This window comes from Nannospalax galili, unplaced genomic scaffold, assembly GCF_000622305.1.
Source record: "Nannospalax galili isolate Female #2095 unplaced genomic scaffold, S.galili_v1.0 scaffold2135, whole genome shotgun sequence".
NCBI classification, from domain to species: Eukaryota; Metazoa; Chordata; class Mammalia; order Rodentia; family Spalacidae; genus Nannospalax; species Nannospalax galili.
In genome coordinates, this window is record NW_008336017.1 from 187,446 (window position 1) to 215,131 (window position 27,686).

General features: G+C 42.4%; 1 protein-coding gene across 4 annotated transcripts in view; it reads left to right on the forward strand.

The window, feature by feature from the left end:
• LOC103732256 (arginine-glutamic acid dipeptide repeats protein-like) overlaps nucleotides 1–27,686 on the forward strand; it is a 258,810-nt gene that overhangs the window by 95,569 nt on the left and 135,555 nt on the right. The window contains exon 1 of one of the 4 annotated variants that reach the window (XM_008830812.3): nucleotides 15,044–15,146. The exons of the other annotated variants lie outside the window; for them this stretch is intronic. The gene's annotated coding sequence lies outside the window, so the exon portion shown is untranslated. Of the gene's footprint in view, nucleotides 1–15,043; nucleotides 15,147–27,686 lie in introns of those variants that run through there. 4 annotated transcript variants of the gene reach the window in all.

A 27,686-nucleotide genomic window follows, 5' to 3' on the forward strand; every position in this document is an offset into this window, starting at 1 on the left:
CACCCCCGCCCCGGCGCCAAATCAAACAAGCAACTCATGGAACTGTTGAAACATTGGAACAATGGAGTTCAGAGTAACCTAAGTCTGTGTTACTGGGCCATGGCCACTCACACTTTGCTCCAGAATAAAATCTTCCTCTGTGAGGGGAGAGTTGTGTTTTTCCTTTTTTGGTTTTTTTTGTTTGTTTGTTTTTTTTGTTTTTTTGTCTTTTTGAGACAGGGTCTCCTGTAGCCCCAGCTGTCCTGGAACTCACTATGTAGACCAGGCTGGCCTTGAACTCACAGAGATCCGCCTGCCTCTGCCTCCCGAGTGCTGGGATTAAAGGCGTGCGCCACCACGTCCAGCCTTTTTTTGGTCTTTTTGAGACAGGGTCTCCCTGTAGCTCCAGCTGCCTGGAACTCACTCTGTAGGCCAGGCTGGCCTCCAACTCACAGAGGATCCACCTGCCCTTCTCTCCTGAGTGCTGGGATTAAAGGCATGAGCCACCATACCTAGAGAGAGTTGTGTTTTTAAAATTATTTTTAAAATTTATTTGTTTTTAAGTATATGAGTGTTTTGCCTGCCTGTATGTAAGTGTACCATATGCAGTGCCTGTGGGAGACCAGAAGAGGGCGTCAGATCCCTTGGAACTGGAGTTACAGATGGTTGTTAGTCTCTGTGGGTACTAGAAGCTTAACCCAGGTCCTCTGCAAGAGCACCCAGTGCTCTTATCCAGAGTCATCTGTCTAGCCCCAAGAATTGTATTTTTGTGTCAGTCATTATATGTGTGTTATGTTGTGTTTGTGTGAGCATTAGCCTGCCATGTGTGGTCAGAGGACAACTTTGTGGAGTTGATTCTCTTCCTACCTTATCATGGGTTTGGGAATAAACTTGTGAAAAGCACCTTTACCTCTGAGCTATCCCATTGACCCATCCACCTTGTTTTTTAAGATAGGGTCTCTCCCTAAACCTGGAGCAGCTATTTGGCTAGGCCAACTGGCCAGCAAGCCTGCAGGATCCTTGCTCTCAGCCTGCGCAGCCCTGGAGTTACAGACACACCCTGCTGGGCCTGTCTTTTTACATTGGGTGCTGGAGATCTAAACTCGGGTCCTGATGTCTGCAGGCAAGCACTTCACTAACTGAGCCATCTCAGCAGCCCCAGCCTGTGTATTCTGTAAGGCACATCTGAAAAGTCATGCTTTCACTCCTTTCTCTCTTCTACTCATTGCTGAGTTCTGTCTACTGGGCTTTCTAAATATCTCTTGAGCTTACCATTCCCACTGGTGCACAACCAGGTCCACACTCTGAACTCTCAGTGAAACACTGCCCTCAGGTCAGAACTACTCAACTTCCACCTTGGTCCTTAGTCCCTTCTCCCCATTCACAGAGTGATCTAAGGAAAGCAAACCTGATTTCTGTTCTCTTACCTAAAGTAATGTATTTGATTGCTCTCCCAGCACTGGTTGGGAAGAGAGGAGAGTATAAGATGGTGGAGACCTTAACAGGTCTTATGCGTCTTAATGAAAAGGATATCTGTCTGCTGGGGAGTGAGGCCCTGTCAGTGTGTAATCATGAGTTACCCATTTGCAGATGTGGTGCTCTCAGGATCCAAGAATCTGGTTGATAATGTTAGCAACTGTCTTGCCCTGGTCAGAGTACCAGTTTGTTTTTTGAACTTTCTGAAGTCCTAGGTGTGGGGAAGCTTTCTGGTTTAGGAAACTGGGGCAGTTGGCAACCTCTGGTGGTAAAGCTATAAAGTGACATGGGATTAAAGTGACCTGGGATTAAAGGTGTGCGCCACCACGCCCGGCCACAATAATTAATTATTAAAAAAAGTTTTTATTTGTTTGAGTGTATTGCCTGTATGTGTGTAAAATGCACTTGGTATCATGCAGTGCTTGGGGAGGTCAGAAGGCATCTCCTGGAACTGGAGTTACGGGTGGTTGTTAGTCACCATATGGGTGCTGGGAATGGAACCTGGGTCCTTTGCAAGAGCAGTCAGTGCTCTTAACCCCTGAGCCATCTCTCCTGCCCCTAATTTATTTTTTGAGATAGGTTCTTTGTATAGCCCTAGCTGTCCTGGAACTCATTGTGTAGACCAAGCTGTCCTTGATCTCACAAAGATCTGCTTGCCTCTGCCTCCCCAGTGCTGGGATTAAAGTTGTGCATCATCATACCCAGCTGTTTGTGTGTGTGTGTGTGTGACAGACAGAGTGTCAGAGACTGTGTGTGCATATGTGCCCACAGAGGCCAGAAGAGGGCAGGTGCATGCCACTAAGTCTGGCTCTGACTCATCTAGCACTTCCTCTCTACCCTAGTTATAGTCTAGCCTTCCCTCTCTCCTTCCCTCCCTCCCACATATGCTACTACTGTAATCTGCTTTTGTTGTTTCTTTTTTGTTGTTGTGTTAAAGATTTATTTTTGTTTATTTTATGTGTATGAGTGATTTACCTGCATGTGTGCCATGTGTGTGCCTGCTGCCTGAGGAGGTCAGAAGAGGGCATCATTCCTTTGGAACTGGAGTTACAGACAGTTGTGAGCTGCCATGTAGGTGATGGGAACTGAACCTAGGTCTCGTACAAGAATAGCAAGTGCTTAACCACAGAGCCATTTCTCCAGCCCTGTTGCTGTTTTTTGAAGATTTTTTTTGCTGGTGGTTCCTTCTGCAAGGAATGTCCTTCCTCAGATATCCACTTCCATGGCTCATTAATTTCCTCACTTCTAAAGTGTTTATTCACATTCATCTCTGAGTCTTTCTCTAGCCACCTGTTTCGGTATTGCAGGAGTGCCTACTCTCTGTACACTCCTAATCCTTTTCATGTTCTGCATTTTATCTTAGTACTTAATTGTCTTTGGCTACATTATGTAATGCGTTGTTAAATCTGTTGGTTTATTTGTTTCCCCTGCAGAATGTCAGGTGAGAACCCTTTCTGCTGTGTTCACAGATATAATCTGAGGATTTAGCACAGTGTCTGTTCTTTACATTAAAAAAAATACTTTATTACTTTTATTTTATGTGTATGCATGTATTGCCTGCATGTAGGTAAGTGCATCTGTGTCGTGCATTGCCTGCGGAGGCCAGAAGAGGCTTTCGGATCCGCTGGAACTGGAGTTACAGACAGTTGTTAGCCATGTGGATGCTGGGATTCGAACGTGGGTCTTCTGCAGGAACAGCCAGTGTTCTTAACTGCTGAGTCATCTCTCCAGCCCTTCTTTACATTTTTTTTACAATGAATAAATCTTCTGGCACAGACTAGAATTGGTAAGTTTCATTAATGAATGATTGTATTTAAGAAGATTTGGGAATACAAAAATGAATAAAGCTGGATGTGGTGTTGCATATTTGTAACCAATCCCAGCAGCGCGGAGGCTGAGGGGGAGGATCAAGAGTTCCAGGCAGCTTGGCCTACATGGTAAGACCTTGTTCTGAAGCAGTGTGAAGTATCTGAGAAATGTAGCAGTGGAATGATGTGAAGGTCGACAAGAGGATGTGTAACTCTCTGGAGGTGATAGTAGACAGGATTGATGAATGTTTAAATAAATTATTGGGTTTTTTTTTGGCTTTAAAAGTTGCTTTATTATTATGTGAGTTTCTTTGTGTGTTATTACTTGTGTATGTGTTATATGCATGTGTGAGACTGGAGCACCTCTGTGGAGGCCAGAGGACAACTTTCGGGAGTCACTCTCCTTACATTTTGGTTTGATATTTTTAAAAAACTTTTATGGCACATGCACCAACCACTGAGTGCATGTGGACGACTTGTAGGAGTCACCTCTCTGCTAGCATGTGAATTCCAGAGATCAATCTCAGATACTCAGGTTTGGTGACAAGTCCTTTTACTTGCTAAGGTCTATCAGCTCTGCTTTTGTCTTTTAAAATTTTCTAATTTTGAAGAAAAAAAATTTTTTTTTTAATGTGATGAGTGTTTTGCTTGTATGTAAGCACACCATGTGTGTGTAGTACCCAATGATGCCAGAAGAGGACATCAGATCCCTTGAACTGGAGTTCCAGATGGTTGTTAGCCACCATGTGGGTGCTGGGAATTGAACTGGGATCCTTTGCAATCCAGCCAGTGCTCTTAACCACAGAGCCATTTCTCCATCCCTCTCTTTTTGAGGCATGGTCTGATGTAGCCTAGCCTGGTCTTGAACTCCTGATCCTCCCGTCTCTGCCACCCCACTGGTAGGATTATAGGCATGTGCTACCATGCCTGCTCTTATTTAAATAAGTTTTGAAAACTGTGACAATTTTTAATCCATAAGTTGTTGGAAGAACTGTTTTTACTAGTCCAGAGAAAACAGAAATGAAGAACGTTACCTGACCATTCTAAACCTTTTCTTTGATCCATGTCTTTCCTTTGACTTGAATTGGAGCAGATTGCAGATCTCCCCATTCGTTCCATGATGTTTTTGTTACTAAGTTAGTGTTATCTCAGCTATTTCATTAGTTTTATTTTAGTTACATAGACAGCACCTTGATGTTGCTTTAATGCTATGTGAGTGACTTCATTGCGTTCTCATGGGTGTGAATGGTGAAGGGAGGCAGGAGTATGGTGCTCTGCTACTGAGACAGGCATTGTCTTCTGTAGCAATACCTATCCTGCTTTAAGGATCCAGAGGTGCATCCACCCAGAAACACCCCACCCTGAGTCAGTGGGGTAGCAAGAATGGAAACAAAATGCTGTTTGCTGCCTCCGCTTGCCTTTATTTTACTGAGTGATGTGCTTCCTAAACAAGTAATGAATTACTGACTTTCCTGATGTGGTGATTGAGTCCTTGGCTGGCCCTGGCTAATTGTTTTAACAGATTCATTCCTTTTTTAAAAATTATTTTATTTTATGTTTTTAAATTTATTTTATTTTTTATGTGTATGAGTATATTACCTGCATGTATGTGAGTACATCTGTGTCATGCAATACCGAGGAGGTCAGAAGGGGGCTTTGGATTCCCCTGGAACTGTAGTTAAGGATGGTTTGTAGCTGCCATGTGGGTGCTGGGAACCAAACCCATGTCCTCTGCAAGAGCAGTCAGTGCTCTTAACCACTGAGCCATCTCTCCAGCCCCACGAGTGCTACACTTTGATTTAATTCTGTTTCTTCTCTAGCTTGATCACCCTGAGTTATTCTTGTTTATCTGATTAGTTTGTGTGCTCCCATCTCTAAATGAGCCTGCATTTTCCAGAAGACCTATATGAATGCCTCCCTGTGTCAGCACTGTTGGTGGAATCACCTAGAACCCCTTGCTCTGATTGTGTGGGGATCTACCACAGGAAAAGGTCTTCCATTTCCTGTCGCTTGGGTATTCCCAGGGGATAATTTTTTTTGTTGCTGCTCCCTGGTTTATGGCAGATCTTTAGAACTGAGCAGGAGCAGTGAGTGTGTTCAGCTGTGTGTGTCCCGGATGTCTTGCACTCGTACTTGAGCCATAGTTTGCCAGAGTAGAGAGTTTCTGGTTAGAGACTTTTTTTTCTTGGAAACTTGAGGGCATTGCTCTTTTATCTTCCAGTTTTCAGGAAAGAAGTGGCACAGTGGACTAACCTGTAAAGCAATAGGAGCCTTGTAGGATTAGTTGTTATTCAGTGCTTTGGAAAGAAAAAGGCTGTTGCAGTGGACCTTCCAAACCCTTGAGGAAAAGATAAAGTTGAGGGAGTGATTACACCTGTATGCTAAATGGAAGTACTCAGCCCCCTGTGGCAGGCATTGTGGAGGTAGGCATTAAAATATTTTGTACATGCCTGTGATCTCAGCACTCCTGAAGTAAGGCAGAAGGTTCATAGGTTCAAGGTCCTCTTTAGCCACAAAGGGAGCCATGTAGAGAGTTCTAGGCCAGCCTGGGTTCATGAGACCTTGTCTACAAACAAACAAAATATTGTATAATCATTTTTAAAATTTTTATTTTTTATTTTATGTGTACTAGTGTATTGCCTGCATGTGTGTAAGTGGTACCTGTGTCATGCAATGCCGGTGGAGGTCAGAAGAGGGTGTTGAATTCCCCTGGAACTGGAGTTAAAGTGGTTGTTAGCCACCGTGTGGGTGCTGGGACTTGAACCTAGGTCCTCTACAAGATTTAAAAGATTTATTTTTATTTATGTATTTATGTATGTGATTGTGTGAGTTTATGTGCCTGTAGCAACCTGAGGAGGCCAGAAGAGGGTATCTGATCCTCCGGGACTGGAGTTACAGTGGTTTTGAGCTGCTTTGTGGGTGCTGAGAACTGAACTTGGGCCAGCTATAAGAGCAGCAAGTGCTTTTAACAGCTGAACCGTCTCTCCAGCCCCTGTATAATAATTAGAATGAGGTACTAGAAGACATGAATTAAATAGCTAGTATCAATTCTTAACCCTACTGCGAATTGCTTTTTGAAGTGTTTGTTACTGTGATTTTGCCTTCCCTTTTAAATAAAAGACAAACTCTCTTCTATTTTATGCTATTTTCAATGTTTATAATTCAAATTTTATAATAAGTCTTTTTTGAGGATGGTATGCTTTTCTAATTATTTGGTCATCAATTTTAACTCTTCAAAGGGGTACATCAAACCTTGGAAAAATAAGTTGCTGTTACTTGATTGTTGATTGCAACCATGAGGCCTTCTGCTGTTAAACATTTCTCAACTTATACTACAAGACTTCCTGTTTTTAAAGCTTTTCTGACCTTTCTGAGAACAGGACCAATATAGCAACGGTTATATCCTGTGGTTATTTTCATTAAAAACAATAAAAAAAATTCTACTGAATTCTTCTAATGTACTTGAGTATAAAAATGATTAATGCTCCAAAAAATGTAAATAGGACAGGACTCATGTTTGATCTTTGCTAGGTCTTCAGTAAAAGATAATAGAACAGGTCAGCTTTTAGTGCATCTCTGTTTGTTCATCGTCTGCTACAGTTGGAATGTCAAGAAAATGTCACATTAAAGACCTGCCCTGGTCTGGAGAGCTTTGTAAAGGAAGCATTTGGCAGTTATTTCCTTTCACTCATGAGATAGAACATGCTTTACATTGTAATCCTCTAAATATACCACTGTCCGCTGATACAGCTTTCATGTTTTTGCATTTTGGTCAGCTTGCTGTGAAGATGGAGGGGATGGTCAGTGTTTGAATTTTGTTGTTGGTATTAATGAAATGCTGTAAACATTAGAATTTAGCCCGAGTCTTCCTTAGTGTGAAACTGTATTTCTTGCTTTTTAAATTTTCGTGTCTCCTAGTTAAAATTAAACTCACAGAATGGGTGTTGAGCGTTTGTCTTCATGATAGTCTCACTCACCTCTAAGCCCCTCCAAAGAAACAGGCAGGAAGCCACCCTGTGTGTTCAGTATGAAGTTAAGATTAGAATTTCTGTAGGGAAACAGTTGTTTTTTTATCTAGAAAATTGCTGAATCAGTAGTATTTCCTGTGTTGTTGAACCTCCAGGTGGTACTCATTTAAAATTTTGAAACATTTAAAAATACATTTTTTTTCCTGAAAAAGATGTGATTGTATTTTAAAGAGTTTAGTTTATTAGCAGTATAGTACTAGGAAAAAAGCTCCACACAAATCAGAATAATAATTAAAAAGGCAAAGTGATATTTCAAAATTCTATATTCTAGTTTTACAAATATCAAGTTAGTGTCTTTAGCTCTTGGTGAATGGTTTTGGTTGGGGTTTGCATTGTCTTAAGCTTCATTCTTATAAATGTGACCGAATCTCTCCCTGAGCTGAGCTCAAGATTTGACTGAGGACCTTCATCCTCAACCTTTCAGCAGGGTCCTGAATCTCTGTCCCCTGGGCTCACTGTAGCACTTTTCTACATGAGAAATCTCTCTTCTCAACTTTGTCTTGTCTTTAAAAGTATCTCTAATGAAAGTATAATTTCATTTATTATACATTGAAACACTTTGTTTTACAGATGAAATTGTCCTTAAAACTCTTTGAAGCGGCCGGGCATGGTGGCTTACGCCTTTAATCCCAGCGCTTGGGAGGCAGAGGCAGGCGGATCTTTGTGAGTTTGAGGCCAGCCTGGTCTACATAGTGAGTTTCAGGACATCTGGGGCTACAGGGAGACCCTGTCTCAAAAAGACCAAAAGGAAAAAAAAAGAACCAAAACACCTCTTGAAAGCATATGCTATCTAGAAGACCCATCTAACTGAAGCTGTTTTAAGACTTCAAATACTGTGTCTATTCCATGCTTGACCTTCAGTTAATGACTTTAGTACAGTGAGCTGTGACTGCTCACCTAAGTGCTTCTCTGTTCTTGTAAATAGAGATGTGCTGATGTAAACTGTAGTTTTTTTTCCTGGAATGTATTTTAGTAATGTTGAGACTTTTTAACTTTCTGAGCTAATAGTTTAAATACTTAGTAACACTTTATTGTTAATTTATTTAAAATGTTTGGTGTCTGTGTAAAACATAAAGTTTTTTGGTTTTTTAATTATTTTATTATTTTTATTTTATGTGTATGAGTGTATTGCCTGCACGTATGTGAGTGTACCCGTGTCTTGCAATGCCTCAGAAGACAGAAGAGGGCTTCAGATCCACTGGAACTGGAGTTACAGACAGTTGTTAGCTGTCATGTGAGTGCTGGGATTTGAACCTGGGTCTTCTGCAAGAACAGTCGGTATTCTTAACCACTGAGCCATCTCTCCAGCCCCCTGAAGTTAAGTTTTAATTAGTGCCCAGCCTTGATGTTGCTCTTACAGATTTATGACTTTGTTATTTCTAGTTATTTTTCAAGAGTGTGAAACTGGGTTTGTTCATGCATGTCTGTAATCTCAGCATCTGGGAGGCCGAGGCAAGATGATTGTTGTGAGTCTGAGGGCAGCCTGGGATACAGAGCAAGACTCTTGTCTCAAAAAAAGAAAAGGTAAAAGGAAAAAAAAATCTGTTATGTAGACTTCGATAGTGTTTATCTAATTTTAAATTAGATTTGTTCACAAGTTTTATTACTAAATGCAGAATTAAATATTAAAATGATGTATTAAAGGACATCTTTTCTAGTACATGTTCTAGTACAGGGTCTCCCTGTAGCCCCAGCTGTCCTGGAACTTACTATGTAGACCAGGCTGGCCTTGAACTCACAGAGATCTGCCTGCCTCTGCCTCCAGAGTGCTGGGGTTAAAGGCATGTGACACCATGCCTGGCTCATGATAAGTTTTTCATAAAATATGTAAAAAGACATCATAGTCCGGGGAAAACATTTACAGTAAATTATATATTTATTTTTTAAATATTTTTTATTATTTTTATTTTTTGTGTATGAGTGTATTGCCTACATGTATGCGAGTGCACCAGTGTTGTGCAATGCCACGGAGGTCAGAAGAGGGCTTCGGATTCCCCTGGAACTGGAGTTAAGGATGGTTCGTAGCTGTCATGTAGGTGCTGGGAATCGAACCTGGGTCCTCTGCAAGAGCAGTCAGTGCTCTTAATCACTGAGCCATCTCTCCAGCCCCATAAATGATACATTTCTTATTTTCACCCTTTTTAGAATTTATTTTTATCCCCCCAACCCCAGTTTTAAGACAGGTCTCACCATTAGCTCAGGCTGCCCTTGAGCTTAGAGTGTCCCCCCTCCTTTGCTTCCTAAGTCCTGAGACTACAGACCTATGCCACCATGCCTGGCTTTTTTATTTTGTCTTTTATTAATTTTAAAAAAATAACATAGTAATCTATGTAATAATATAAATCTGCATAATATCTGCATAATAGTATAAATAAAAATCTCACTGTCATACTGTACAAATATAGATAACTTGTAGTAATAGAACACTTGATTCAATTGTGTACTTGATTTGTGTATTTTTTTTTTTTTCCTCAGAGTCTCTTAAGATAGGAGTCCAGGTTAGCCTTGAACTGCAGGGCCTTCTGCCACTACCTCTCAAATGCTGGGATAACAGGCATGCTCCACCATGCCTGAATCAGTAGTTATTATTGTTATTTTATGAATGTCATTGTTTAAAGTATCACATAGAGCCGGGTGTGGTGGTGCATGCCTTTAGTACCAGCACTTGGGAGGCAAAGGCAGGCAGATTTCTGTGAGTTCGAGGCCAGCCTGGTCTGTATAGTGAGCTCCAGGAACAGCTGAGGCTACAGGGAGACCCTGTCTCAAAAATACCAAAAAATAAAACAAAAACATAAAGCATCACATAGGAATACCGTCTTCCTTCCCATTCTGGGATATTGAGGAATAGTCCCAAACCCCCATCTTTCTAATATGTGGTTAAGATTCTTTTTTGCTGTGCCTGAGGCAGAGTGTGCAGAGAGTAGACATAGCATAATAGTTTGAGGCTGAGAGTCTTTAATAACCTGGGCCCTATTCATCTAGTGCCAGGCTATGCGCCATGCTTTCCCTGTGGCAGTTCCTGGTCATAGCTTTAGCGTTAGTTCGGTTTAATTATTACTGTTAGGATAAAGTCAGATGTGGGCTCAATTGACTGCATGCTGAGGCCTGTAGAATATGAAGTGCTTAGCTCCTGACTGCATCTGTTGTCTCCTCTCACTATCTGTTAATGGTACTCTACTTGGCTGGGTTGTTTTGATAAGTGAAGGATATTAGGAAACCAGGAGCTGGACTTCATGTGGAATGGAGCTTAGGACAAAAGGAAGTGAAACCAGACAAAGCCAGGAAGAGATCATGTATGAACCAAGCGTTGCCATATAGAGTGCTGACAATAATCATTGTGTTAATTTGGGGGTGGAGATGACATATCTAGTATTTTTTATTCCTTTCACAACAATTAGTCCTATTTTCATGTGCTATGTGCAAACACCTGAAAATTTGTAGTTTTTGTTATATTGACTTCCGTTTCTCTCTGCAGATCCGTCAATTTACAAGCGCTCAGCTAAGATTCAAGGCAAATTCTTTGCTTTGACTCGGGGTGGGGTTTGGAATGGTGTAAAGCCACTGAGCACTTTGAGTCTATGCACAGGCTTCCATGCCAGGGAAAATTGGAGCTGTTTTGCTTTGTTTTCTTTAATTAAAGAAAGGAAAGAAGTAAAATTAAGTTCAGTATGAAAGAGGGGTGAACTCTTTGTTTAAGCCCAATTTGGTAGTACTTTGACCTTCAGAGAAGCTTTGAAGACAAACTTGAATACAAAGTGCTTTCCTCAGGAGGCAGAGGCAGGCGGATCTCTGTGAAAATGAAGCCAGCCTGGTCTACATAGTGAGGCCAGCTGGGGCTACTGGGAGACCCTGTCTTTTTTTGTTTTTGTCTTTTTTTTTTGAGACAGGGTCTCCTTGTAGCCCTAGCTGTCCTGGAACTCATGTGTAGACCAGGCTGGCCTCGAACTCACAAAGATCTCCATCTGCCTCCCAAGTGCTGAGATTAAAGGGGTGCACCACCACGCCTGGCGAGACCCTGTCTTAAAAAAATGAAAAACCAGGACTGGAGAGATGGCTCAGTGGTTAAGAGCAGTGGCTGCTCTTGTAGAGGACCCAGGTTTGATTTACAACACCCACATGGTGGCTGACAATTGCCTATAACTCCAGTTCCATAGGAATCCGATGCCCTCTTCTGACCTCCATGGGCATTGCACGACATGGGTATACCCATCTACATGCAGACAGTACACTCATACACATAAAATAAAAAAAATAATAGTAAAAAAAAGCCAGGCGTGGTGGCGAATGCCTTTAGTCCCAGCACTCAGGAGGCAGAGGCAGGCTGATCTCTGTGAGTTCAAGACCAGCCTCATCTACATAGTGAGTTCCAGGCCAGCCGGGGCTACAGGGAGACTGTCTCAAAAAAGACCAAAATAATAAGAAGAAAAATTATATATAAAAGAATAAAAAACCAAACCAAACCCAAAAAACCCCACAAAGTGCTTTGAAGTTCTGTATTCTGTTTTCATGACTCAGTGTGTGTGTGGTGCAGTAGTTGAGCTTGTTACTTGCTGCTCTTTGCAGATGTTGAGATAAGATGTTGCTTAAACGTTGAGAGTAGGAAGAGCTGTTTGAATCCATGAATAATGGCTTCTGTACCTCATTAAATCTTGAAAAACGTGTAACTTGCAAATAAGACCATAGTTAGGGTTTTAGGGTTTGGATGAATAACTCTAGGAACAATGCTTATGTCTTTAAAAGTTTGGATATAAAATCTTGCTTTTTATTACTTAATTTTTAAACATCTTGCTTTGTGTGTGTGTATGTACACTGTGATATCCATGTGTGGAGGTCAGAGGACAACTTGCAGGAGTTGGTTCTCTCTCCTTTCACTATTTGGGTCCCAGGTTTTGAACTCAGACTTTCAGGTTTGGCAGCAAGTGTTCTTAGCTGCTGAGTTGTCTTGGTGGCCTCTTTATTAGACTTCTAAGGTGGATAGAAGATGATGCTTATTCACATAAAGGTAGTTACCTGAGATGCTGCAGGGAGGTTATATAACTGGAAGAAGGAGTACAGGTTTCCAACAGTCCTGATGCAGGAGGAAGTAGAACTAGCTACTAGTGTAACTGGATGTTGGTGCCCTGGGTGTGGCTGGAGAAGGAGCCCAAAAGAAGAGCTAAGAACTCTGTCATTAAATGCTGTCAGGGGCCAGTGAGATGGCTCAGTGGATTAAGGCACTTGTTGCCAGGCTGGATGACCTAAGTTCCATCCCCATGGCAGAAGAAGAGAACTGACTTCTAAAATTGCCCTCTGGACTTTACATGGACACTGTGGCACATAAGCATGCATACACCCTGCCCCCCGAATCACTGTAATAGCAACAACAACAACAACAACAAAACATGCTTTCAAAGCGTTTAGAATTCCTCAGAGGCTAGAGGTCAGATGAGTTCAGAATTTACAGTTTGGTTTTTCTCTTCAGCATTTTCCAGCTCAGTGTGAACCAGCCCTTCCAGTCAGTGGGCTCTGTCAGGAAAGGTTCTTTATGATTGCTCCTCATCAAAAACTAGGTATTAAGCACACCAGTCTCTGTGAATACCAGATTATGGGCAGTGACCTTATTTACTCATTTTGTATATTCTCTGAAAGTTTTCTTGGCACAAAGAAGTTTGATCTCCATGGTCTGTGTGTGGGGCTGGGGAACAAACTGTCTAAAGGATTTGCCTTGAGTTGGGATGTAACTAGCTAGAAAGTTGGAAGTATGTCCAAGGACAGGAGTAGCTTTTGCAGCTAGGCTTTAGGATCAATTACATCTCTGACATGTATGGAGTAATCTCAGAGCCACTTTGTTATGAAGGAGATTTTCAAGCCTCAGGATGGTTTCACTGAGGAATGGTGTTTCGTGTAACTTATGATGGAGGTAGATTTGCCCTGTAGATCTCCTCCAATTTGTATTGATCATAGCCACCTTGCAGGTTGGCAGGGGTGTTATGTTCCATCAACTCTCCTCAGTGTGTGTGCCGTGTGTTAGGAGTTTCACATAGAAATTCCTGTTCTTGTGGTGGAGTTTCCCTTTTAAAAGACAGGCCTTTGGACCTGTGCGGTGGCACATACCTTTAGTCCCAGCACTCAGGAGGCAGAGGCAGGTGGATCTCTGTGAGTTCAAGGCCAGCCTGGTCGACATAGTGAGTTCCAGGTTAGCTAGGACTACAGGGAGACCCTGTCTCCAAAAGACCAAAAAAAAAAAAAAAAAAAAAAAAAAAAAAAAACCAAAACAAAAACAAACAAACAAAAAACCACAGGGGCAGGCCTTTAAATAACAAATTTTTATGTTAATTTGGATTCTACTGTTACCCTCCTTTACCTTGTTGAGACACTGTGGACAAATCACTTTAATCTTGTCTAAGTTTCTCTGCTGAACAGAGTGCCCAATAAAGCAGCAAATTTATGGTACTCTTGGAAGGTGTAATTAACATTTATAAAACTATTTGAGAAAGTTTGCCTGGAGGTGAGAGGTGCAGTGCAAATGCTGAAAGTGTCCTTTAAATTTGAACTGCAACTTTCTAACTTGGGTTGACACAGAGCTTAATACTTTGAATTCATATTCTTTTAGGAATACTTAAGAATTTCTACAGCATTTTATTTAACAGGACCAAATAATCTTGAAATACATGGTATATATGTAGTTCAATTTAATTTTGATAAAATTTAGCAAGTTGATATGTTTTTACCAGACTTCATTGAGAGGCAGGAAGACACCAGTTTGAAACCATCAGTTGGTAATTCTCTTTAGATGTACATACAAATTGAATTAATGACGGCGTCTGGAATCTAGTAGCTGCTGGTGAGTTACCTGTTTAAAGCCCCATGACCCTGGGGATGTGGAATGTGCATTCGATTTTTTAGGTGAATTTCAGTCAAGCTCAACTTAACCTGCATTTTCTCTAGCAAGTGGATCGTTATTTTCTTTTGCATAAGGATTTGGGAGATTTTTTTTTTTTTAACAAGTGATTTACAGAAAATTCCTAAATTTTAAGGGACTTTGGGGTCAGAAATGTCGGATGCCGAACAGGTGCAGTGCCGCTCTCCCTTGCGGCTAGGAAGCAAGTGTCTGACCATCGTCTTTGGCATGTGTTAGCATTCCCGGGCCAAGGCAGCTGAGGCTGTGTGAAGTGCTGAGCGCACACTGTGATGCGCTACCTCTTAGTATCTTGCTTGCAGATGCATTTTCTAGCCGACCACGCTATTAAGGGCTGCCATTCATCACGCAGCCTCCCAGTTCCGGCTGTCGGGAAAGGGAGAAGAATTAGGGGAAGTGGAGACTGGCCCGCGAGGAAGGAGGAATCTGCGGCGGGCATTGTGTGTGCGCGTGCCCGCGGCTGTAGCGGGCCTGGCGCGCGGATCAGGGCGGGCTCCGGCCCGGGTTTTGCCGGCCGCCGTCGCGGGAGGCTGCTCTTTCTCCCCTGGCGGCTGGGGCTGAGGCATGTGGCAGAGCTGGCCCGGCTGCGGGAGCGAGAGCTGAGCCGGCGGAGCGGCATCCCCAGCCTTGGGCGGGGCCGTGGCCACGGCTGGTCCCGCTAGGACCCTTGCGGGACAGGCCTGCGTCGCCTCCCCGCTGTGCCCGGGCCTCCTTTTGTTTGGAAGTGCAGTTCCTGGCTCAAGCCTAGCCTGCCACCCCGCCCCCGGCCCCTGCCCCCTGCCCCTGCCCCTTTGCCCTACCCCTGCCCCGTGGAGTTTGCCTCACCTTGTGGCCGCTGGACGAGGAGGACCAGGCTAGCAGTCTCCACTGGCTGCAGGCAAGTGGCTGCGGCCTCGTGCTGCGAGGGACGCGGGTGTCGGACTGAAGTTGCGCAAGTGTGGCCCGGGGCTCACGGAGGTGGGTGTTGGAGTGTTCCAGCCGCCCCGAGAACGATGCTGGGAATTAGGATGACTTAAAAGAGCCGGAGTCAGTAATTCAAGTACCCCCTGCACTTCAGTTGGGATTTGAGTCTTAATTTGTAAATTGTCCCAACACTGGAAATTTCAACCAAGTAAACCGAACAGGAAACATATTTGGAGCAGAGAGAGGAAAACAAAACAATTCCAAAATACTAGGGTGTGTGTGTGTGTTTTCCCCTTTCGAAAGTAAAGCCTATTTGAAGATGAGCATTGTGCAATGCAAAAGTAGCTGTTTGATCTGAAACTTCACTCCCTATTTGGGAGTAGTTGAAAAATAAAATGAATTCCACAAATTTAATTTATAGAGAAATGCTGGTCAACTTAAGTGTGTGTGATTTACCTCTTGGGCCAAAGTAGCTGATGTCTGGGGTGGCCCTGAAAGTTGCATCTGGCTTAAATTGTCAGTGTTTTGTATGAGCTGCTGGTTTTCCTGCCACCTTCTCATGCCCTCTGCAGCTCTGACAAACCTGCTTGACCACTTTCTGATCCCAGAGAAAAACTGTAATAGGTTACTTTGTCTTCTCTGCCTAAGTGTCCCTGCCACACGTTTTGCTGGAGGCCTCCTTCAGCCATATGGCAAATCTAAGAAATGGTATGCGAATTAACTGGGGGTCAGCTGGGAGGTTACATTTTCCCTTTGAAATTGTGTTCCTGTGTGCTTTCAAGATTGAGACATTTGAGGAGAAGCTGAGAATAGAGTTGACAAAGACCTTAAACTCTGTGCCACAGTACCGTGGGTATATGGAGGTATTGAGTTCCTGTTCCCTTCTTCAGGGAACTCCAAATCTAAAGTCGACATGACGTGGACTCTTCCTTACACATGGGAACAATATACAATCCACTCTGTGGGCAGTTATTGCTAGAAACACAACCAGCCCTTCGTTTTCAAGCATGTGTAGACTTGGGACCTAAAGGGCAGTTATCTTTCTGAATATTTACATTTCCTAGGAAAATAACACAGGGGCAGATAATGGAGCACACCAGTTTGGAGCCAGTTTTTTTTTTGTTTTTTTTTTTTTTCTTTTTCCCAGCTCTGTAATTTAGTGCTGTTTAAACTATGTTATAGATCTCTGAGACCAGTAGAAGGTGGTTTCATTCCAGAGCCCTTGAGTGCTCATTGTGCTCTGGCAGGCGTGCATGCTTGGCGGGCTGCTCTTGAAATGCTATTTGATCTCCTTGCACGATAGAATTGACTAAGATTACACTTTTTGCCTCCCCGTGGCTGTTGAAAGTGATGCATCAATGAGACCTGTTCAATAATATATTTAAAGACTTAACCCACATTCATTCACCCTAAGGTTCCAGAAAAAGGCCTTTCAGATTTTTGCCTTGTTCTTTGGTTTTGCATTTATGAGTTGAGACCAGAACTGGTGTAATGTAGCAGCCCTTGGCTGTGTTTTGTGTATATGCCTGTATAGTCCATAGGACGTGCTCCAGGCTTTATGCTTGTGGTTATTTCTGCAATACTTAGGAGAGAGTGTGTGAGTGTAAACATTCAGACACTTTCAGCTACATGCTGGCTTACTTTTTACATTGTAGGTCAGGCCTGGGAAGAGTATGGATGGCGGTGAACCCTGTCAACTTGTCAGTATGGGTCAGTGAATTGCCTATGTGTTAGGCAGACCAGCTTTTCATTTTAATTAGTGCAACTGTGTACAGCTGTTAGGTCAGACTGCATTGGCTGTGCCTGTAGGGTAGTTTATCTTACAGTGTAGATTTTGTGGACTTGACTGGTTGTTTCTTAATAATCCCTCTCCGGTTGCCACTATGATTGCTTTTGAGCAAGTGCTAGAACAAAACAAGCTTTTGTTTATTCTCGAATTGTGAGAGATTTATTTTTGATTTTTGAGGAAATTGTTAAATCCTGTAACATTAGTAGGTATATTTACCCTATTTTTCTAAGGCTGAAGGATTTTTGCTTGCTGCCAGTGGAATCATAACAGGAAGCCACTATTTTGTTTTAAAAAGAGAGGCGAAGAGAGTCTTTGTTCCCTGGACTGGGCTTAGTTTGTCAAACTCAAAACAAATAAATGGTAGTGACTACAGTATTTTCCCTTTGTGTCTCATCTCTTCTTACCCAGTACCAAAGGAACCTAGAAGAGACACTGACCACAGTTTGGTCTGAGCCAGATGATTAATAGAAGGTTTAGAACTGTTTCTGTTCAGGGCCATGTGTGGGAAACTTTAAATTTTAAAATGTGTTCTTGACTCCCAGTCATTAGAAAGTATTTACGTTAAGGTTGAGTAGATGTAAATCTTTGGCTATAGACCTGTGACAAAGTCAGGCTCTGAAGGCGTTGGAATAGGCTTTCATGAGAACGACCCCTTTCTCTGGGGCTGGTCTCTTTACTGTTGCCTTCCTGTTGAGAAGATAGAACTGTACAGAGCTGTAAGTACCACTTTTGTCTTCTCAGAGTGTATAGTGTGTTTTCAAAAGCAGCCAGTGAAACAAACCTGGTCAGCGTGTTTAAGTGAGTGTGGTATCTTGTTACTGGTGGAGGGGTGAGCTGTGTGGTAGTGTGGAAAAAGAGTTTAGCTCAGATGGAGACATTCTTTAAGTCATTGAAGAGAAACAAATTCTTAAAATAACTTGGAATGAGGAAATATAGCATATTTTCTAGAAAACCTGATAATTTCAGTATAACTTGTCTGGATACTATCTAATTAAAAGGAAATGGAAAGATTTGTGTTGGCAGCAGGACACTGCTGAATTCAAGTGAAAACAGAAGTAGAGAAATGTCCTGGGGCCAGTCCAAGCAGATTATTTCACAAGTTCATTTGTAAGCTGTTTACTATTATTGACACATGGCTTTTGATTCCAAACATTAATGGTGATTGGAGTCTTTCACTTGTCCTTTAAAGTCTAATTAAGCTATGACACAGTTGACATATATTTATAATGAAAAACATTAAAACAATAATATTGACATTTAATTATCAGGAAAAGCCAACAGACGCTTAATCATTTGTGCTTTCCTTTTCGTAAGTGCTAGGGAGTGAACTTAGTCTTGCTTATGAACTAGGAAGCAAGCCACTTTTCCAGCCCTTCTCTAGTTGTGTTCTTTTGTTTGCTTACTTGCAGTACGGTGCAGGTACTCTGTTTGCAGTACTATCACTGGGAGCTCCTAGGGTACAGTAGGTGAGCTCACTTAATATTGAGGGCTAGTCAGTAGCTGTGTGGCTCAGTTCTACTCCTGTTCCGCCACCCACTGGGAGACCTAAATAGGTTCCTTCTCTATTTCTTCAGTATGGGACAATGATGAACACACCTGCAAGGTAGGTGTTTCTGTTGTTCTAGAATACTGAAACAGTGATTTATGTGTTTTTATTCATTGATTACTATTTTTTGAGGCAGTCTCATGTAGTACAGGCTGGATCTGAGTTCTTGATCCTCCTGTCCCTTCCTCCCAAGTGCTGGAATTGTAGGTGTGTGTCACCATGCTTGGTTTAGCCTGGGTGATTTAAAACAGTAGGCATTTATTTGGCTCATGATCCTGGTGAGAGCCTTGTCCCATAGCCAGAGGTAAAGGGTCTGGGAGCAAATGGGAGACAGCATGAGGGGTCATTCTCAGGACACTGGCCTACTTGGGTGGTCCCACTGTGTGTCTGCTTCTCTAATGCTGATTAAACTCTGACCAAAAGCAGCTTGGGGAGGACAGGGTTTATGTGGCTTACAGGTTATAGTCCATCTTTAAGGAAAGCCAAGGCAGAGCTCAAGCAGGAAGGAACACGGAGGGAGGAACTGAAGTAGAGACCGTGCTGGGACAGCTTATGGCTTGCTTCCCCTGGCTTGCTTGACTGCCTTTCTTATACAACCCAGGCTCTACCTGCCCAGGGATGGCCTACAGTGGAATGGGACCCCCTACACCAAGCAACAATGGAGAAAATGCACCATTGACACACCACAGGCCTATCTGGTGGAGGAAATTCTCCATTGAGGTTCCCTCTTCCCATGTGACTCTAGTTTGTGTTAAATTGACAAAAGCCACACTCACATTAATCCTCTCATGAATGACCTAATTGCCTTCTATGCCCTTCCAACACCACATGACCGCTGGGCTATCAAATTCAAACCATAGCACACTACAGAGGTGCTTAGGACACAACTGGCAATTATCAGTAGGTACTTGGTGTAGTGAGGACCAATGTGCTAGGTACTATTTTAAGCACTGGCAATGCTAAAAAGACAAAGTGCAAGCCAGGCGTGGTGGCGCACTCCTTTAATCCCAGCACTCGGGAGGCAAAGGCAGGTGGATCTCTGTGAGTTCAAGGCCAGCCTGGTCTACATAGTGAGTTCCAGGCCAACTGGGGCTACAGGGAGAACCTGTCTCAAAAAGACCAAAAAAAAAAAACAAAAACAAAAAACAAACAAACAAAAAAACAGCTGAAGGCTCAGGTTTGGAGGATAATATAAAATAATGGATTTGAGTTCTTTTAGAAGGAAGGGTTTTAATATTAATGCAAGTTATGTGTGAGACTTAAGAATCTTGTGGATAACTGCAGCAGATCTTTATATAAAGTTTATTTATGCCGTTAGCGTTTGAACTAATTGCTCAGTTCTTCAGTGGACAGTTAAACCTGTTTCTCATGTCCTGCTTTCCATAGAGCTCTTACAGTTTTGGTTTTTACAGATGGTCAGTTTGTGTGTTGCTATTGAGCTTCAGAAGAACAAAGTAGACCATGTGCATCTGAAACATAACTCAAGCCAGAAGCCTCCAGGTGGTGTGTGCTGCTGAGTTCACAGCTGCCTTCACCACAAGGTCACCAGATTATCTAATAATTTAAAAATAGCTCCTTAGAAATAGGTCTCCGCTGGGCTTGAACCTCAGCAGCATTAGCCACTTATGTGCCTTTGAGTAAGCGACAGTTGAAGGTGTTACCTCTAGTGTGGTCTTTAGGGTTTCTCAGACTTTATTCTCTGTGCAAAGGACAGAAGGAATTAGCTAGGTTCTTTTAGATGGAGTTGTCTCAGGAGAGAGATTGGAGAGATTCTGTTTATTTTTTATCCAAACGTGGTTTTATTGGTTTATTAGTCTTAGTACTTTGAACATTAAAACATACATATACATTAAAACATATTGGCCATATACAGGCCAATAGGGTCAGGTATGTGTAAGCACATGGTGAGTGTTCTGTAGCTGGTTTTGGGCATTACCTTTCCGGCCAACAAAGACAGAACTTTAATTTCTGTCTTTCTTTTCCTGTTGCTATGGTAAAATACTTTGACCAAAGCAACTTAAAGGAGCAAGGGTTTATTTTGGCTCAAAGTTCCAAGTTATTACAGTCCCTCATGCTGGGGAATTCATGTTGCACCCTCAGTCAAGGAGCAGAGGGAGACAATGTTTGCCACAGCTCCCTCTGCCTCTTTCTCCATTTACATCATCTTGTATTCTAACTAGGAAAGGGTGCCACCCACAGTGGCAGGTCTTTTATCCCCATCACTACAGTGCTGATAATTCCTCCACAGGCACTCCCAGAGGCTGTCTACCACGTGATTCTAGATTTTGGCTGTTAACACTATCACAGTATCCAAATCTAGTCTTCATGATGAGTGGGTTTATTTTTATTTTGTAATATTTATTTTTATTTTATGTGTATGAGTGTATTTTCTGCATGTATATGAGTGAACCTGTGTTGTGCCATGCCAAGGAGGTTCAGAAGAGGGCTTCGGATTCCCCTGGAACTGGAGTTAAGGAAGGTTCGTAGCCACCATCTGGGTGCTGGGACTCTAGGTCCTCTGCAAGAGCAGTCAGCGCTCTTAACTACTGAGCCATTTCTCCAGCCCCAGTAAAATGAACCCCCGTAAAATGAACATTTTTTACTAATTAATTGTAATATAGAAGAATAGTTTCAGATGTTGCCCAGAAATTTAACTAATTAATTAATTAAAAAAATTTTTTTTAGTGCTGGGGATGAAGCACAGGTTATTCAAAGAATTTTAAGTGTGTATGGGGTATGAGTGAAGCAAGACATGTATATTTACCTATTAATTAAATTTGTAGTTGTGGGGCTAGAGAAATGGCTCAGTGGTTAAGAACACTGGTGGTTCTTGCAGAAGACGGGGGTTTGAATTCCAGTACCCATATGGCAGCTAACAACTGTCCATAACTCCACTCTAGTTCCAGGGGATCCCAGAGCCTCTTCTGTCCTCCTTCAGCATTGCACAACACGGGTGCACTTACCTACACACAGGCAATACACGCATACACATAAAAAAATTGTTAAGTGTTTTTCTTTTGACTAGTGGGATATTTAGTAATTAGAGAAATTATGAGAGAGTTTTTACCTTATGAATATTTTTGGAGGGTCTGGGAGTGGGTGGATATTGGATTTGAGACCTCATGCATGCAAGGCAAGAACTCTACCATCGAGCTACATCCCCAACCCAGTTCTGTATCCATTCTTTACTGTCTGCCTGGCTGCCTTTCTTTCATAGGCTGTGCTCTTTCTACCCAGCATAATTCTCACGTTGAATAAGTTCAGTAATGAAATGTTCACTAAATGTGTTTGAGGTTAGGGGCTCTTTTCCCTCAGTTGTCATACCGGATTCATATATTCATATTCCCCCCTCCTCTCCTCCCCCCCTCTCCCCTCCCTCCCCCTCCCTCGCCCCCCTCCCCTTTGACAAAACAGGGTGGCTGGCCTCAATGTTTTTTTTGGTCTCTTTGAGACAGGGTCTCCCTGTAGCCCCAGCTGTCCTGGAACTCACTATGTAGGCCAGGCAGGCCTCAAACTCACAGAGATCCGCCTGCCTCTGCCTCCCAAGTGCTGGGATTTAAGGCGTGCGCCACTATCCCTAGCTTAAGTTTATTACTGTTGTGTAGGCGTGTGTGTGTGTGTGTGTGTGTGTGATATGTATGATCTGTATCTGTGTAGAGGTCAGACTCTGTAGACTCTGTAGAGTCATTTGTTTCCTTCTACCTTTTTATGGATTTTGAGAATTGAACTTAAATGGTCAGGCTTTTGAAGAAAGTTCTTTTACCCTGTGAGCCACCTCCCCAGCCCTTGTTTTTATTTTTGAGGCAGGGTCTTATATAGCCCAGTCTTGCCTGTCACTCATTGGCTATGTAGCAGAGGATGACTCCTTATCCTCCTTATCTTTTGCCTCTGCCTTCTGAGTGCTTGGTTTATGTACCTGATCTACCACGTCTGGCCACTGTGCAGTTGTAAGAGGTTAGAGCTACGTCTGGCTATGTTTATTCAAACCTTTTGATTTAGCACTTGTGGCTGCCTAGAATTTGATACCAACCTCACTGTGCTCCATCAGTACAGAAAGTCGTGTTCTGAAGATGTAAGAAGGGATCTCTGTGGTTATGCTGCTTATCATTTCCGCTATGAGTTCCTGCTTGTACCAGGGTTTTGAGATAGGGTCTTGCTGTATAGCTTTGGCTGACTAGAGCTCCCTATGAAGACCAGACTGGCCTTGAATTTGCTATTCTCCTGCCTCTGCCCCCTGAGTGCTAGGATTACAGGTGTGCACCACCATATTCAGCCCTTTCTCCTGCTGCTTCTCCAGGAGCTGAGGGTCTCATGTGCTAGCAGGTGCTCTAGCATGTGAACTAAACTCATGACTGAATTGAGCTATGTCCTCAGTCTAGGTTCTTTATTTTTATTAGAGGCTTCTTTGAGTATTTTTGTAATACATGACCTGTCCTCTGGAACACAGAGTACAATCATTTGTATACATACTCAGAATTCAGTGTTGCAGGCGGTATATGGAGCCTTGGAAGCTCAGTCTTGATCTGACATTCAGAATAACTGTTCTAAGTGAGCCCTGAATCTGAGCCTGAGCTCTTATGGCTCTTATTTTGGGCATATTTGCTCTACTTGAATTGTTTTGTAGCCCCTGACTTGTTTGGAGACTTGCAGAAAATACTGCTTGTATGTTTGGCATTGTTTCTTGAGGGCCTCCTGCCTGCCTGCTGTCTTCAGGAGGACCTAGAGAAAAATCTTTTCACAGCTTTGGTACCAGAAGGATCTCACTCCTAAACAGCTTATTTGAACTAAAGGATTTAACATGCTGTAACTGATCAGTTTTCCTTTGTGCCTTTGAGCTATTTGCTCATAAAATTCTGACCACATTAAATACAAGGTATGAAATGAACCTCAGTGCATATGTTTTATGTACCACTTTATTCATGGTTTCATCTTGAATTCTCTCCTTGCAGTTTTCCTTTGTTTCAAGGAAAAGTCTATGTAGAGTAGACAGTCCTTACCAACTGAGAAAACCTGTGTTCAAGGTCCTCTTCTGTATACCATCTTTACTTCTGGCAGCCTCAAAGGTGAATGGAAAGCTTTTAGAGCAGTGCCTGGCCCAGGTGAGTGTCTAGTAAATCTCAGCTAGTGTCAGCACCCTAGTGCTCTGATTCAGCTGAAAATTTATTTTATAGTATGTGAATCTTAGGACATAGCTCTCAAGCACTTCTAAAAGGAAATCATCTTTAAATCTCCAACTTCCTGCCCCAGCCTGTCTCTCTGTAGATAGGTACAGATATAGATAGGTACAAAGGTTTGATTTCTACCCAAAGACAATAAAAGATTCATGTAGGGGGATACTCTGGGTTGAACTGTATTCCCCCAAGTGTTCCAGGTCTAATCCAAATGTATTTGGAGGTAATGCCTTGATGGGATTAGTCGTGTGGGTGGCAGACACATACGCACGCACGCATGCACGCACGCGACCACCACCACCAGAGATCAGAGTTGTCGTGTCATATGAGGACAGAGTCAGAGCCAAAAATGAGTGAAATGAGGATTATATTTTCATTTATATTTGGAGAACGCTTTCCACCTACTAAACCACTTTCATCGAACTCTGGTTCAGATTCATGACTCCTTGTTAAAAAAGAGTAGAACACAACATGCTTCTCTGGTTATAAGATGAAAGCCATGGACCAGTGAGATGGCCCAGTAGATAAAGGTGCTTGTCACCAAAGCCTGACAACTTGACTTCAATCTCAGAAACCCACTCCTGCAAGTTGTCCTTTGATTTCTATGTGTACACAGATAAAGACACAGACAGATGGACAGGTAGACACACAAAATGTAATATTAAAAAAGATGAAAGCCAAGTCTCCTGAAGTATATTGATGCCCACATTCATCATTTTCCATTTTGAAAGTGCTAAACTCCTTTGGTGTGTTTTCTGATGTCTCTACCCATTGCTCCTTCCACAGATACAACCTTCTAGCCCTTTGCTAAGAGAACAGCATATTTATTTTTGTCACTGTGCTTATCCTCTTTCAGGATTGAGAAATCTACTTCTTACATTTCTGACGTGGGAAATGAAATGTTGGTGAAGTTACTGAGTTTATTGTTCTTACCTTGGAAGAAATTAGAACTTAAATTCGTTGGTCTACTGGTAGATTTGAAGTGTGAAATTTCCATGAGGTGCCCTAATTGCAACCAATGTGATATCTGAATTAGGCTCATGATGTGCACAGCATCCTTTTATTTGTGGTCCAGGTGTCCTGTGTTGCTGATGAGTATCTGGTAGGATGTGTGAGTTAGTGTTGCAGCCAGCCGATTGCTGTTCACTTTAGTCAAGGTGATGTGAGGACCTTTTTCATGAATGGATAAAACAGGAGCTTTAGAAAATAGAACATTTAAGAGTTAGAGGGGAGAGGGGGAAACTCTTATAACCCCAAGCCATAATTCAGACTCTGTTGTTCATTCTGAATGAATTTTGGGTCTTTACAAAGTTTATAAGCCACCAGAACATATTGTATTTGCTCTATTTCCATTAAAATTTTAGCAAAATAATTTTTAAAAAAAGCCAGATTTTATTTTGTAATCATAAAAAACACTCTATTCCTTTGAGATTAAATCTTAGGACAGATTTGGGGGGGGTCTTTTTGAAACAGGGTCTCTTTGTAGCCCCAGCTGTCCTGGAACTCACAGAGATCCACCTGCCTCTGCCTGCCACGTGCTAGGACTACAGGCATGTGCCACCACGCCCAGCTAGGATAGATTTTTCTTTTTTTAATTTTATTTACTGTTTTTATTTTATGTGTACAAGTGTATTGCCTGCATGTGTGTGAGTGCCATGTCTCGGAGGTCAGAAGAGGGCTTCGGATTCCCCTGGAACTGGAGTTAAGGATGGTTTGTAGCCACCATGTGGGTGCTGGGAATCAAATCTGAGTCCTCTGCAAGAGCAGTCAGTGCTCTTAACCGCTGACTTAACCAACTCTCCAACCGTAGGATAGATTTTTTTTTTTTTTTTTTTTTTTTGGGTCTTTTTGAGACAGGGTCTCCCTGTAGCCCCAGCTGTCCTGGATTCACTATGGAGACCAGGCTGGCCTCGAACTCACAGAGATCCTCCTACCTCTGCCTCCCAAGTGCTAGGATTTTAAAGGTGTGCGCCACCATGCCTGGCAGGATAGATTTTTTTAAAAAAAAGCTTTATTACAAGCTGGGTGTGATTGTACAGGGAGACCCTGTCTCAAAAAAAGACAAAAAAAAAAAGCTTTATTACAGAGGCAGGTTGATCTCCATCAGTTCAGGGCCAGCCTGGTCTACATAGTGAGTTCAAGGCCAGCTGGGGCTACAGGGAGACCCTGTCTTAAAAAGACCCTCCCCCCTCCTGAAAGCAAGCTTTATTCATGCATTTCAAGACCATACATACATGAATGTGTATTTTTTTCATCTTTTTTGAGACAGGGTCTCTCTATAGCCCCAGCTGTCCTGAAACTCACTATGTAGATCCGCCTGCCTCTGCCTCCCGAGTGCTGGGACTTAAGGTGTGTGCCACCATGCCTGGCATGAATGTGTATTTTTAAAGAGTATATTCACAGAGTCATGCAGTTACCACAGTGTAATTAGGAATAGATTTTTCTATAGTGCTTTTTGGTTTCTAGTTGTATACCCCTACATAATCTTATGTGTAAATTTGTACTTTTGTGACAGAAACCTAAGTAAATTGATGCTTCAGGATTTCAGTAAAAAATTGGCTTAACACATTCACACCCGGCCTTTGTTTACAGTGATCTGCCAAAAAGGAGTCAACCTGAAGTTATTAAATCCTTCAGTGACTGATGACTTCTTTCAAGTCATGATAGAGAGGTTATGAATAGCTTATGAAAATGGGATATAATCTCACTTAGCATATTTTGCAACTTTCCTCAAGTATTGTTTTTACATTTGGTGGGTTCCAAGTGTTAGACATGGCTGTTACTAGAGAGGCATCAGCCTTTATGTCTCAGATTAGATACACCCCCCTTGTCCCCTCTTTAAACATTTTTTTTTTTCTGGTGTGTGAGATAGACTCTCACATAGCCCAGGCGGGAATTGAAGCTTGTTTTGTAGCAGAGGATGGCCTTACACTCCCAATCATCTTGCCTCCACCTCCCAAGTGCTTAGAGTAGGTCAAATGTTTAGTGTTGGTTCCCTGCTGGTTCAAGGGTGATCTGAATGTGATGGCTCAGGAGGTAGAGGCAGGAGGATTGCAAATTTGAGACCAGCCTGGGCTATATAAGACATTTGAGGCTAGGATGGGCTTCATGGCCTTAGCTCTGTCTCAGACAAAAAAGAAAACTTTAATTGGGTGTGGTGGTACGCACCTGTAATTCCAGATATTCAAGAGTGAGGCAGGAGAATTGCAAGTTCAAGACCTTGGGTGGGCTGCAGAGTGAGATTGAAGGTAAGCTAGGTTGAGACCTTGCCTCAAAATACTGTTGCTCAGTGACATAGCACATGCCTCACATGCACAAGCTTCTGTGTTATATCTCTAGCATCACAAAACTCCCAAACAAAAAACTTACTAAGCCAGGCATGGTGTTATGTGCCTGAAATCGTAGCACTCTGGAGGCTTAGCCAGGAGGATTGGAAGTTCAAGGCTAGCTGGCAATAGGGCAAGACTTTTAAGAATGTTCTCTAAGGCCAAACCCAAATCCACTTGCATTCAAAGTACTTTATAGGCTTCCCCTTTTGTCCCTGCCCCCCCATTCCATCACACTTGATCCATTGGGAAGTCTCTCTACTACTCCACTTTTCTGAGTATCTAATAACATAGCAAGCACAAGGAAGGAAGAGCCTGCTCCAGTGACAGCTAGGGTTCTGTGGCGCCTCAGAATGATGCACACAGCCACTGTTTATTTCCAGATCTTTGGTGGGTGAATGTATCTGAAAATAGTTAAAAATTTCATGGCTTCTCTGGATTATGCTAAATCTTGACACACACAGGAGCATACACACATACATGGTTGCTTTTTTACTGTAAGTGACCTACATTAACCATATAGATGTATTTTTATCTAGTTCATTGTCTGATGTTTCTTCTAAGATCAAAATCATACCATATGTTGACATGTTTTATCCAAGTTCTCTATAATTTAATTGACTTTAATTTTTTTTAACTTCTGTATTTTCTAGAGTAATAGAAACAGGGCAGGCATAGTTGCACACACCTTTAATCCCAGCATTTTCGAGGCAGAGGCAGGTCTCTGAGTTGCAGAGGAGGTCAGCCTGATCTTCAGTGAGT